At 44.0% G+C, this 13435-nt stretch overlaps 1 long non-coding RNA gene across 1 annotated transcript; it reads right to left on the bottom strand.

Moving 5' to 3' along the window:
• Positions 1-3032: 3032 nt before the first annotated feature.
• On the bottom strand, positions 3033-9462 carry LOC117354280. The gene is made up of 4 exons (XR_004538166.1): positions 9389-9462; positions 6731-6759; positions 6363-6481; positions 3033-3140 (listed from the first exon to the last, which is right to left on the bottom strand). It is a non-coding gene; the product is annotated as an uncharacterized LOC117354280 (long non-coding RNA).
• Positions 9463-13435: the final 3973 nt, after the last annotated feature.

The following is a 13435-nucleotide window of genomic DNA, read 5'->3' as shown; positions in this document are numbered from 1 at the left end:
AGGTTGGAGGCCACTGGGGTAGAGGCTGAATTTGGCCACCATACATACAACTAGACCACCTCCATTTTGTACTAACTCCGCCCCCATTACTCTATGGATGGTGCAAGTTCTATCTGCTTATAAAATTAATAGCTACTTCTCTTGTTGGAGGTGGTCTGAGAACCTCTTTTTTTCTGTTGAATCAGTCTCAATTTTATCGTCTCACCATGATAACCCACAACAGTATCTAGCATCCTTCCTAGTTATGGGTCAAGAAAGGGCCTCCACTGGTTTTGTCCTGGGAAACCATTATTAAAAGACTCTCTGTGATCTCTCAACTGGAAATGCAATGTTGCAGTGACATTCACATTCCATTTGTTGATGGCTAAGGGTTTTTCTGGTGAAGTTTTTCATCCATTTTTTGCCAGAATACGATATTGTCTATTTTGCCTCTTGTTTCTTGGGTAATTCGCTAGGAAGTGGTCTGACCATATTACATGTGTCCAGTTTGTTGCTTTTATCTTAAGGGGCTTTTTTCTTCTGCTTATTATAAATTCTAGTTGGTATCCTTTAATGGGGGTTTTTTTGGAAGCTTGGGATCTCTCGATCTATGTCTTCCAGGAAAGAGAGAAACCCTAAGGTGTCTTTGTCTTCTGTTTGTCTAAGTGTATGTTCAGGTCTCCTGTGACTAGAATAATGTTATCGTGCAGCATTCGATTGATTGAAATGGTCTTTGGCTTCTATCCATTTCCCTGGTGGGCAGCAGCAGATGGCTCAGATTTAGTTTGTCTTTTAGGAAGAGGTCTTTTATTGGGAGTTTTAAACTGTTATTAATTGATTGTAATGTTTTAATAATATTTATTGATTATGTGCAATTTTAAAAAAGTGTCTTTCTGCTTTAAATTTTTTTAAAGATTTTTTTAACACATATGTAGTCTTAGCCAGGATCTCCTAAATAATTTTCTGATTCATGAGTGGCTAGTTATTTTTTCTGAGATTCCTCCTTTTCTGGCATGGTGTTGGGTTGACCACTCGAATACCATGCCTACTGAATAGAATGCACAGCACCTTGGCTAAGAAAAGAACAGAAGAATAGCCTTACTGGGTCAGACCAATGGTCCATCAAGCCCAGTAGCCCGTTCTCATGGTGGCCAATCCCGGTCCCTAGTACCTGGCCAAAACCCAAGGTGTAGCAATATTCCATGCTACCGATCCAGGACAAGCAGAGGTTTCCCCCATGTTTTAATAACAGACTATGGACTTTTCCTCCAGGAACTTGTACAAACCTTTCTTAAAACCAGCTACGCTATCTGCTCTTACCACAACCTCTGGCAATGCGTTTCCTTGAGTGAAAAAAAATTTCTCCTATTGGTTTTAAAATTATTTCCCTGTAACTTCATAGAGTGTCCCCTAGTCTTTGTAATATTTGGCGGAGTGAGAAATCGATCCACTTGTACCCATTCTACTCCACTCAGGATTGTGTAGACTTCAATCATATCTCCCCTCAGCCTTCTCTTTTTCAAGCTGAAGAGCCCTAACCTTTAAAGTCTTTTTAGTTCCATCCCCTTTATCTGTAGTGTAGTGGTTATCACATTTGCAAAAGGTCCATGGTTTGAAACCAGGCAGAAACAGCACTCCTTTGGGGTTTTGGCCAGGTACTAGGGACCTGGATTGGCCACTGTGAGAACAGGCTACTGGACTTGATGAACCATTGGTCTGACCCAGTAAGGATGTTCTTATCACCTTGATCGCTCTTTGAACCTTTTCTATTGCCACTATATCTTTCTTGAGATAAGGAGACCAGAATTGAATGCAATACTCCAAGTGAGGTCGCACAATGGACACATTTAAAGTTGTTCTATCTATTTAGTTTGGCATTAGTATTTAAAACTTGAAGATACATTATATCAGGTCATGCAGTTAAATTATAGATTATATTAGTTGGATACCTGTTCCATCTGCTGCAGATAAAGCATCAGTCTGTCGCCAATGGCTTCCTCTTTCCTGAAGATTCATCTCTCCAAGCCCATCTCTCTTGCTGCCTACCTCTAACCCCTCCCAAGCACTCAGTAGCCTTGCTACCTGTTTAATCTGAACCCTCTCTGAAGGCCCTGACTGCACACCATTGGCCCTGTCAATCTGTGAGAAACCCTACAAATATTAACCTCATCGTGTTTAAAGAACCAAAAGACAATCACTGAATGATGCTGCAAAGGTTTTATTGATTGAATAAGAAAGTAACCAGAGCTCCCATAATGCCTCTGGGAGGCCCTGGGCTGGGTGGGAGAAGAGGGTACAGGGATGGTGTCCTCAATGCTGGAGAAAGGCTCTTCTGAATGTCAGCACTGATGCTGGTCCAAAATCAAGCAGAGGACTGGATCACTAGAGAAGGAGAGAGAGGTGGAACATCATGAACAGAGCCTGAGGGAGTAAATCCATGCCATCCCCACCAACGTCATACTGAGCACTAAACATCCTGCCTAGACCCTGAACCTCAGAGCAGTGAAAGGAGTTCCTGTCACATCCTCAGTTAAATAAAGTCAAAGAGGTCAGAAGAGGAGTTTTACTAACTAATAGGCCTGGCTACAGTCGCAACAGAGAGCACACCAAAAGAGTCCTAATCCCTGCTGGATAAAGTCACAACAGAGGCCCTCAGAGAAGTTCCAATCCAGGCAGAGTACAATCATAGATTTCTATGCTTATACTATCTAGTTTGAATATCTGGTAATGAATTTATACTAATTGACATTCTGGTATTTGTGGTCTGGTGTCTTCCTTCTGTTCCTCTGGGTTTCCACTCAGTCTGATCTGGCTTCCTTTGGATTGAGATGTTGCTACCGAGGTTTCATCTTCCTTACTGGTGACCCCTTTCCCATCCCAACCACCATCACAGCCTGAATCTTCCCTCAAGAACCTGCCCTAATGTGTTTTTATTCAGCCACAGGTGGTCACGGTGATGTGTTCATTGGGTTCCTTATACCACCCACAGCTGTTGATCTCCCAGAAAGAAGGAGTAGAGATAGAGAAAGAATCATTTTCTCTCATTACCCAGCGCTCATTGTTCAGTTTCCTTTCTTGGCAGATGAGTTTATTGAAACAACACACAACAGCAGTTCTTGGAACGAATCAGCATGCTATAAGGCAGTCTAGAGGGGAAAAAACTGTAAGAGACAGAGATGGTGAGATTTGTGTGCTGCGGGTGACGGAGAAACATAGTTAACTTCAGCTAAGTTTTCAGCAGAGAATTCACCTTCATTCAAATCTTAAAAGTTATGTTTTGAAGTAATGGAGAATTTATTTAAAGGCAAGAAATATGTTGTGATTTGCTGTATTGTGTTATTGGATGTTCCTCACCTTAACAAGGGTTACCAGATTTCCTCTTTAAAAAACAGAGGACATGTGGTCCCACCCTCTTCTGCACCTAGGCCCACCCCTTTCTGCCCCAACCCCCCCCCCTCCCCCCCCCCCCCCCCCCCCCCCCCGATCCTCATGTCTCCTTCCCTGATCTTTGGGCCACATGTAGAGGGTCTCCGCACATACGTTGATGTTGACATGATGACATCATGCTCATGCGCACAGGTCCTCCAGACACAGCCCCATGCTTTAGTGCCTTCCAAAACCTGGACAAACTACTTGGGGTCATGACACTAATAACGCTTCACAACATTCATTCCTACCAGAACACCTGGCCTTGGTCACACGTTCAGAACACAGATAAACACTATGTGGCTCATAATCGAAAGAGAAAAACATCCAAAAACCGGCCTAAGTCGGCACTTGGACGAACATTGTCAAAATACGTCCAAGTGCCGATAATAAAAATGGGTTTTGGACGTATTTCTAAACAACCTAGGCCTTCATAGTGCCGCTGAAATACCAAAGTTAAACAGGGCATTTCAGGAGTGTTGAGGGCGGGAGTTGGGCTTAGACTTAGTCATACAGCATGTAAAACCAAAAGTTATACAGCTCAGGATCGACGGAATTTGGACGTTGTGACTTAGACCATTTAAAACATGGTCTAAGTCACAAAAACCCACCTAAAGTCACCAGATAAGCACTGAAAACACATAACACAGAACCCCACACACTACCCCAGTGATCACCGATTCCCCCCCCAACCTCATAAAAATCGTAATCACACCTTTAAAATTCAGCCTCTAGACCATCATCACCTGGCAGCCTGGGATAGGAAAGCCTAGTTGTCCAGCACAGAGGCGGCTTAAGCTGTCTTATGGGTGGGTTAGGGACTCATGGAGAGGAGGACCCATGCCCATAAGCCCCTGTAATCACTGCATTGATAATATAACATGTGCACTCCCCTACTGCAGCTATAAAGGCTATTAGGGTGGTAGATAAGTGGGTCTAGTGGATTCTGTAGGTGGTTTGGAGGACTCACCATGACCTATAAGGGAGCTGTAGTGAGGAAAAGACATGGCACCCTTTTTGTGAAGTTCACAGCAGTGCCCTGTAAGGTACCCCACTATTTAGGTGCCATGTCTGGGTGTTCAGTCCATCACTTTGCAAACCCCTCCCACATCCAACAGGGCTTGTTCTAGGCGTTTTTGACAAAAATGTGGTATAAAGATGGACGATTCAGCGACTTGGACGATCCGATCGGCAGGACATATAGTTAGACGATTTTTAAAAAAAAAATTTTCAGACGTATTTTTCGAAAATGTGTCCTAGGCTGTTACTTTGGACGACTTGCGACTTAGACGAAAACGGACATAGACGTTCCTTTTGATTATGTCCCTCCACGCAAATATAGGACCACAAACTAAAAGTCCTAATATACCCAAATGAAACCCAAACATGCCAGGCTCTGCATGCAGTACAACACCAGAGAAATAGAAATACATTTCTTCCTGAACAGTGCAAAATATAGACAGCAGATGTAAATTCTGAGAACGGACGCATTTCAATCACTAAATTGAAAATAAAATCTCTTTTCCTACCTTTGTTGTCTGGTGATTTTATTTTTCTATTCATCTTTTCCCAGTCTCTGGCTGTACTTCCTAACTCTTTTTCTAGGGCCTTCTTATCCATTTACTGTTTTGCTCTCCTTCATTTTCTGACCTACATCCATCTTTGGCATTCTTTAACATTCAACTTCTCAAAATCTATCTACTCTTCCATGTCATCACTTCCCTTCCATCTATCCATGTGAAATATCTCCTCCCTCTTTCTTCTCCCCTATTCCCATCTTCGTATAAACAGCATTTCCGTATAATTGAAGTCACCCATGATAACTGCGTTGTCTCCCTTGCAGTTGCGTTTAATCTCTTCATCAGTTCTTCATCAGTTTCTTCATACTTCCCTGCCCTGCCCTGCCCAGGTATTGCAAAATGAAACAGATCCACAAGATCATTAGGAACCAGGTCATGAAAGACCTTATATAAAATACAACCAAATTTAAACATAGAAAGATGATGGCAGATAAAGGCCAAATAGCCCATCTAGTCTGCCCATCCATTATCTCTTTCTCTCTCTGAGAGATCCCATGTGCCTATCCCAGGCCCTTTTGAATTCAGACACAGTCTCTGTCTCCACTACCTCTATAGAATGGCCATCTGTATTCTGAATTATACAGTCAGCAATGTAATTAAACTCTGGAATTCATTGCTGGAGAATGTGGTGAAAGCAGTTAGCTTAACGGGGTTTAAGGAAAAGTCCATAAGCCATTAATAAGATGGACTTGGGAAATCCACCACTTATTCTTAAAATAAACAGTATAAAATTGGTCTTATTTTTGGGCTCTTGTCAGGTACTTGTGCCCTAAGTTGACCACTTTTGGGCTTGATGGACCTTCGGTCTGTCCCAGTAATGGCAACTCATGTTCTTATGTTTATGATGAGTGAGAATCAGACCTCAAAGAGTATGAGTGAGAGAGACAGGGACAGAGGGAGAACGTCTGCTCTGGCAGGAGATAGACCTTGAAATCCTGGTATCTGATTGGATTGGAGTGGATTTATTACCTTTGATATAATGAAGTTACAGCATAACAGTTTTATAGGACGTCAATACTCATGAAAATACGAAGGGGGAATGAGAGGGATATGGTGGTACTGAATCTGTGTGTGTTGCATCCTGGATCCCCAGCCCCTCTCAACCCCACCCTGCTGTCCCATTAAAATCATCTCCTCCACCTGTCATTATGCTGATACCTCTCTGCCATTGATCTGGGCTGGTACCTGGAGAGAGCGGAGATGCCTCAGATTTTATTCTCCTCCTCTGCCACCCAGATATTAAAGTGGTACAGTTCAGTGTGTGAACCAGGCCTTGGGTGGCTGGAGAAAATGATCTCATGCACCTTTATTACCTGTTTGGTTGAAGTGAACAGAAAGGGAAATCTGATGGTGGAAGTGACTAGTGGATGTACTTACTGTCTTTGTGGACATAGTCGACATAAGTTGTCAACAAATTTAACATGAACGTCACAGATGTGAGGAATAGTTGCCAATTCACACTCCGCCTTTGAGATTTGAGTCAATATGCAACTATGCTGTAAAGAAAACAAAGAAGAGTGAACGGTCTGCCCTCTCACAAGAAGCCTCGCGTAGGTGGAGGGTCAGAGGGTGAGTGTGTACTTAGGAAGCCAGAACTGAGGGAGGTATATCAAGAACAATATATCGAATCAAATGAAATGGTACTTGTGACCTGGACTGGAAACTGCTGGAAATAGGCTACTGGGCAAGACGGACTCTTTTTCTGACCCAGTAGGACAACTCTTGTGTTCTAAATTTATACTTACATCTGCAGAGACACTTGGAATGTCAAATCCTGAAAAAGAAGAAAATCTGTTTAGCATATCATCATCTGCTCGAATACTCCTGATGAAATATTAATCCAATACTAACAACAAAAATGGGATGATTTCTCTATCTTTCTGGCAATAAATAAATATAGAACGCCCTCTTATTATATTTAAAATCTCACCTAACATCATTGCATTCATAAATGGCTGCCATCAATTTCATTCCAGTTCTCCTCAGTCTGTTGAAGAGAATCTAACAGAAAAAGTTGTTTTAAGTCCTCGAATTACTGTTTTCACAGTCCACTCCGAAATTGCTTTTGTCCGGATTGGATTTCTTGCCAAAGTCCCAGTTCAAAATCAAGTGCTCAGTGTTCAGTGCTTGTGTACCACATCAAATAGGGCCCTGGTCTTTGACCCAAGGGCTGCCGCGTGAGCAGACCACTGGTCTGACCCAGCAGCGGCAGTTCTTAGGTTGTCTCCTGATTCTAAATTCGTTTTCCACTGCTACCAGTGATCTCCCTCCTCCAACTCAAGCTGAGTTTCCATTTGCTCGTCATCAGGGAAGTTCATGTTTTTATAGCAGAGAAAGCCAGCTGGGCAGGGCGAAATGGAATGAAATTGATGGTAGGTCTGAGATAGCAGCCATTTATGAATGCAATGATGTTAGGTGAGATTTTAAATAAATAGTGTTTCATAAATAACAGATTTAAATTTCATAAGAGGGCATTATACATTTATTTAAAATATTAATCCACCCATGTTCTTCCTTGTACAGTACCAAAGACTATTTATTGATCTTCCAGGCAAATCACCCACTACCAATTCATCCTCTAAAGCAGGAGTGTCAAAGTCCCTCCTCGAGGGCCCCAATCCACTCGGGTTTTCAGGATTTCCCCAATGAATATGCATGAGATCTATTAGCATACAATGAAAGCAGTGCATGCAAATAGATCTCATGCATCTTCATTGGGGAAATCCTGAAAACCCAACTGGATTGCGGCCCTTGAAGAGGGACTTTGGCACCCCTGCTCTAAAGGAATCACTGGTGATCTTCTGACCCGGAAGAGAAAACAAAATCTACTATCTACTAATTTCAACAAGAAATCACTGACTATTTGCTGACCTTCCAGGGAAATGATCCACCACTTGTTTTTTGTTATTGCTCCATCCTTCTGGAATTCTTTTCCTCTTTATCTCAGGATGGAACCATCTTTTTCAAAGGTTAAGTCTATTAAAAGCTTATTACTTTTCTATGGAATTCATCTTAGACTCTCGGCCTTGATTTTATTCTTCTCATTCTTCTTATAATTGAATGTTAAATAGAGACCACTCTTTCCATTCCCCTCCCTCTTCTTATTCTCCTGCCCCTTCTATCCTTGCTTATATTGTATCTTCTCCTTTCCCTTTTACCCTCATAGATGGACTCATTCAGAAAGTGCATTCTAGGGGTTTATAAAATAGGGAAGCACACCAGAGAGGTTGCTTACAATGCCTTCTCCAAGTCCAAATCTGGCCCTACTACTACTATTACTACTAATAACTTACTGTATATAGTGCTGAATGGCGTACGGACATTTATAGACAGTCCCTATTCGGAAGAGTTTACAATCTAACTTGGACAGACAGACATGACATATAGGGTTGGGGATGCAGAACACAAGGTGAAAGGAGTTAGGAGTTGAAAGCACTCTCAAAGAGGTGGTCTTTTAACTGGGCCTTGAACACTGCCAGAGAAGGAGCCACCATAGGGATTTGGGCAGCTTGTTCTAAGTCTATGGCGCAGCAAGACAGAAGGGACAGAGTTGGCAGTTGAAGAGAAGGGCACTGATTGGAGGAACTTACCAGCTAAGCGGAGCTCATGGGGAGGGATCATAGGGGGAGATAAGTGAAGAGAGATAGTAAGGAGCAGCTGAATGAGTGCATTTGTAGGTCAGTAAGAGGCATTTGAATTGTATTTGGAAACAGATGGGAAGCCAATGAAGTGACTTTAGGAGAGGAGTAACGTGAGTATAGTGGCTCTCCTGGAACATAAGTTGTGCAGCCAAATTCTAGATGGATTGGAGGGGAGCAAGATGGCTAAGCAGAAGGCCTGAGAGTAGCGAGTTGCAGTAATCTAAGGGCCTGGAGAAGTGTTTTGGTAGTGTGCTCAGAGAAGAAGGGTTGTATTTTGGTAATATTATAAAGGAAGAAGCAGCAAATTGACCCCAAGATTACAAGCAGACAAAACAGTAAGGATGAGAGTGTTGTCCACAGAGATGGAGAATGAGGGAAGCGGAGAGGTGGGTTTAGGTGGGAGATGAGCAGCTCTGTTTTAGTCATATTCAATTTTAAATGGTGCTAAGACATCCAGGTGGCAATGTCAGACAGACAGGCTAAGACTCTGGTCTGGGTTTCAGTAGAGATATTTGGCCCTGAGACCCATTAACCACTGCTACAAGGGTAAAATCAAAACAGCCCACCTCAATCAATACAACCCTAAGCATCTCATGACCATAACACCCTTTTCCAACTCTCCTGAAATCACCTCCTACGTACAATTCTGAAATCTTTTGCTTTGGTAAACTTTTCTCTATAGAATCATCTCCTTTTCTGTAGAAAGAACCTATAGTTTTGAACATTGTCAAGAGTTTATCCTCTTTTAAGAAGTGACTGTACCTGGAAGGCTGGAAAGCATCAGAGTGATAAACAGAAGAGTGACTGTTCTGTCCATGGTCCAGCTGATGTCCTTTCTCTCTCTCTTTGATTTCTAGGAGTTGGAAGGTTCTCCTCTGGATCTAAGAACATAAGAACATAAGAATAGCTTTACTGGGTCAGACCAATGGTCCACCAAGTCCAGTAGCCTGTGCTCTGTGTAGTCACAGTGGCCAATCCAGGTCACTAGTACCTGGCCAAAACCCAAAGAGTAGCAACATTCCATGCTACTGATCCAGGACAAGCAGAGGCTTCCCCAACGTCTTAATAACAGACTATGGACTTTTCCTCCAGGAATATGTCCAAACTTTTCTTAAAACCAGCTAAGCTATCTGCTTTTACCACAACCTCTGGCAACGCATTCCAGAGCTTAACTATTCTCTACTACCTATAACATCTCCTATATATAGTAGAAGAATCACTCCACCAAAACTGGTGAAGAAAAAACAGAGAGGAAGATTGATTGAAATGCGGAGGTTATGACCACATTATCACAAGACACCAACATTTTGTCAAGCATACATTATCAGGAATAAGTCATAACCTTTCTAGGATCTCATGTATGCAGAGCTTCTGCTTCCTAGTACAGGAAGCATCTGTGCATAGTACTTACTCTTCTCTGATTAACTTTGCATCCTCCACTCAGGTACCCTTCCTTGCCAGACTCCTCAAACTCCCAATGCCTAAACCTTAAAAAAAGGTTGTTGATACCCAGGGAAAGGATGAAGAGGAGGTGCCAGAGCATGGAGGGAGAGATATGCCAAGGCATGGGGGGAGGGAAGGCAAGGAGATAGAGATGCCAGACCATGGGCTGGAGTGGGAAGGAAGGAAGGAAAGGAGAAGAGAGAGATGCCAAAGCATAGGGGAGGGGGTGGAGACAGAAAAATGGAGATGGGTGAAGCTGAAATTAATCATGTGCAAAGGAGAGAAGGGACACAGGATATACAATGTATTGAAGGGACATAGAAAGAGGGAAGATGCCATATGGAAGAGAGAGAGGGTGCACACTGGATGGAAAGGGCAGAGAGGGTGGACAGTGGATGGAAGGGGTAGAGAGAGGGCAGAGGCTGGGTGGAAGGGGCAAAGAGAGGGCAGATGTTGCGTGAAAGGGAGAGAGGACAAACACTGTATAGAGAGAAGAGAACAAAGAGACGATTAAAGCAGAAATGACAAAAGGTTGAAAGAAATTTTTTTGGGCTGCTTTATGTAGTATTGTAACTGTATTGATTAAAGTTTATAAATAGGAAATGGAAATAAGGCAATTTTTTTAGACTAAACCCCTTTTCTTAGGTCAGGACAGGATACCATAACAGCAGTATACTGTACTGTCCTGAAGAAAGATTTGGCCTCTGAAAGTTAATTGAAAAAATGGATTAGTCCAATAAAATGGTATTTTCTTATTTCTCATTATTTGTTTTATTTTTATTTGTTAATTTGTAAAGTGGTGATTGTTATGTATCAGTTTTTTCCAAATTTACATCTACTGTCTTTATATTTTGCACAGCATTAGGGGACATGTGTCACTTTTTCTGTGGTGTTGCATTGTATGCAGAGTCTGGTTTCTTGGTGGTTCAGTTTAACTTTTGTCTACATATTTCTATTTTTACTTTGTGATTATTCCATATTGGGTGAGGGTGTATCTCTGTTTTGTGTGTATGAAAAGGACTTGGTTTTCTGTTGGCATTGACTGTACTGGATCAATTGACTGTGTGGGATCTGGCTTGTTTAGTTTTACAATGTATGTGTTAAGTGTTCTAGTGCTCACTGCAGTGTTTAAGAGGCTGCCTTTTCCTAGGTATACTCTTGTTGTGCAATATGTGGCTCTGCACCCTGTCCCCCCTCCCTGCCAGGCTCTGCACCCTAGCCTCCTTCCCTGCCAGGTTCAGAACCCTATCCCACCAACCTGCCCTGTACCTTGTCTTCCCTCTGGTGGTTTAGTGGTAGGCCGGGACAGGGTACAGAGCAGGTCTAGTGGTAGAAAGTCCCCCATTGCCCCCCACCCCAGTACCCTTTTAAATTCTGGTGATCCAGTGATGTATTGGCAGGAGCGAGCTTTCCGCGCACCTGCCTCTCCCTCGCTAGATGGCTGCCTCATCATATCTTGCAGTCACTGGCGCACAAGGCAGGAGTGAGCTTTTCACGCTCCAGCCTGGCCCTGCACCGCTCCCTGAATGGCTGCCATCAGTTCTTGTGGGACTCATGAGGGAGCGTCATAGGGTCAGGCTGGAGTGCGAAAAGCTCGCTCTTGCCGATACACCGCAGGACCACCAGAATTTAAAAAGGCACGGGGGGTGGGGAAATTGTTATATTCATTTCCACCCACAGCACACTGGGCAGAAAGAGAGGCTCCAGTGCCGGTGTCAGCTGACTTGCAACTTCCTGATGCCATCACGTATGTTGGGATTCCTGCCTTTGCGTATCTGCTGGGACTCCTGCCTTCATCTTGTCTCCACACCCTCGGACTGGCATCTCTGTGTGCTTTTAATTTCGACACACAGCTGCTGCTAGCAGTAGTTTACACGCGGTTTTATGAGGCAGCCTAGGTTTGATGATATGAGGCTGATGAAACCGCGGCTAAACTAATGTGTGGCAAAGATTAAAACACATGGCTGCGGCTAAGCTAGAGAGAGGAGAGGTATTGCTTGAGAGGGGAGGAGAGAAGGGTGAAAAGGTACTGCTGAACAGGGGAGGAGGGAAAAGGAAGGGAGGAGAGAGACATGGGGAATTGCTGGACGGGGAAAGGTGCTGCTAGATGGGGAGGAGGGAAGGAGAAGAGGTACTGCTGGACATGGGGGAGGGAAATAGAAGGGAGGAGAGTTACTATGGACAGGGGAAGGAGGGAAGGGAGAAGGTGTACTGCTGGACATGGGGGAGGGTAAGGGAAGGGAGGAGAGTTCCTGTTGGACAGTGGGAAGACGGAATATAGAAGGGGTATTGCTGGACATGAGGATCAGGGAAGGGACAATGGGAACTGCTGGATATGGGGAGAGGTGCTGCTGGACAGGGTGAAGGAAAAGGGAAGGGAGGAGAGTTATGGCTGGACAGGGGTTGGAGGGAAGAAAGAGATTAATTACTGGACAGGGAATGGAGGAGGGGTACAGCTGGACAGGGGGAGGAGGGAATGGAGAAGAGGCAGTGCTGGATATGGGGGATCAGGGAGGGGACAAGGGGAAATGCAGGACATGCAGAGGGTGCTGCTGGACAGGGGGAAGGGAAAGGGAAGGGAGGAAAGTTACTGATGGACAGAGCAAGGAGGGAAAGGGAAGGGAGGAGGGGTAATACAGGACAGGTGGAGGAGGGAATGGAGAAAGGGTACTGCTGGACATGTAGATCATGGAAGGGACAAGGGGAACTGCTGGACATAGGGAGAGGTGCTGCTGGACAGGGGGGAAGAGGGAAGGGAGGAGAGTTCCTGTTGGATAGGGAGAGGGAAATGGAAGGGAGGAAGAGTACTGATGAACAAGGGGGAGGAAGGAATTGAGAAGGAGTCCTGCTGGACATGGGGATCAGGGAAGGAACAAGGGAAACCGCTGGACATGGGGAGAGGTGCTGCTGGACAGGGGGAGGGAAATGGAAGGGAGGAAGGGTACTGCTAGACAGGGGGGAGGAAGGAATTGAGAAGGAGTCCTACTGGACATGGGGATCAGGGAAGGGAAAAGGGGAATTGCTGGACATGGGGAGAGGTGCTGCTGGACAGGGGGAGAAAGGAATGGACAAGGGGAACTGCTGGACATGGGGAGAGGTGTTGCTGGACAGTGGAAGGAGTGAAGGGAGAAGGGGTACTGCTGGATAGGGGGAAGGGAAATAATAATAATAATAATAATAATTTTTATTCTTATATAGTAGTTCGAGGCGGTTTCCAACAAGAAGAGCTGGACAATCAGCCAAAATAATTACAATGAAGTCGTCAAATACATGTAGAGAGGGAGAATACAAGTAGAGAGGGAGAAAGTCAGAGTAATAGTCACAGTGTAGGGACATCAAGTAAATGTAAGTAAAATACAGGGATAA

Source organism: Geotrypetes seraphini, chromosome 2 (assembly GCF_902459505.1).
Source record: "Geotrypetes seraphini chromosome 2, aGeoSer1.1, whole genome shotgun sequence".
In the NCBI taxonomy this organism is placed as follows: domain Eukaryota; kingdom Metazoa; phylum Chordata; class Amphibia; order Gymnophiona; family Dermophiidae; genus Geotrypetes; species Geotrypetes seraphini.
Note: the sequence above shows the minus strand (reverse complement) of the source record. Positions and strands in the feature narration are given on the sequence as shown.